At 53.2% G+C, this 406-nt stretch overlaps 1 protein-coding gene across 1 annotated transcript in view; it reads left to right on the plus strand.

The window, feature by feature from the left end:
- LOC123982158 (mucin-5AC-like) overlaps positions 1-406 on the plus strand; it is a 9,794-nt gene that overhangs the window by 6,190 nt on the left and 3,198 nt on the right. The gene's annotated exons all lie outside the window — the stretch shown is intronic.

Consider the following 406-nt stretch of genomic DNA (forward strand, 5'->3'; position numbering starts at 1 on the left):
GAGAGAGTGGCATAAAGGGGGAGAAAGGTATGAGGGGTAAGGGGGAGAGGCCAACACATTATCTGGCAAGCGCTGCTCCAACCACCAAAGGGCATGAAAGAGAGATCGCCATAAAGGGGGAGAAAGGGATGGCGGGTAAGGGGGAGAGGCCTACACATTATCTGGCAAGCGCTGCTCCAACCACCAAAGGGCATGAAAGAGAGAGTGGCATAAAGGGGGAGAAAGGGATGAGGAGTGAAGGGGAGAGGCCTACACATTATCTGGCAAGCGCTGCTCCAACCACCAAAGGGCATGAAAAAGAGACAGTGATAAAGGGGGAGAAAGGGATGAGGGGTAAGGGGGAGAGGCCAACACATTATCTGGCAAGCGCTGCTCCAACCACTAAAGGGCATGAAAAAGAGACAGT

The sequence above is a fragment of the Micropterus dolomieu genome, linkage group LG13, assembly GCF_021292245.1.
Source record: "Micropterus dolomieu isolate WLL.071019.BEF.003 ecotype Adirondacks linkage group LG13, ASM2129224v1, whole genome shotgun sequence".
Taxonomy (NCBI): domain Eukaryota; kingdom Metazoa; phylum Chordata; class Actinopteri; order Centrarchiformes; family Centrarchidae; genus Micropterus; species Micropterus dolomieu.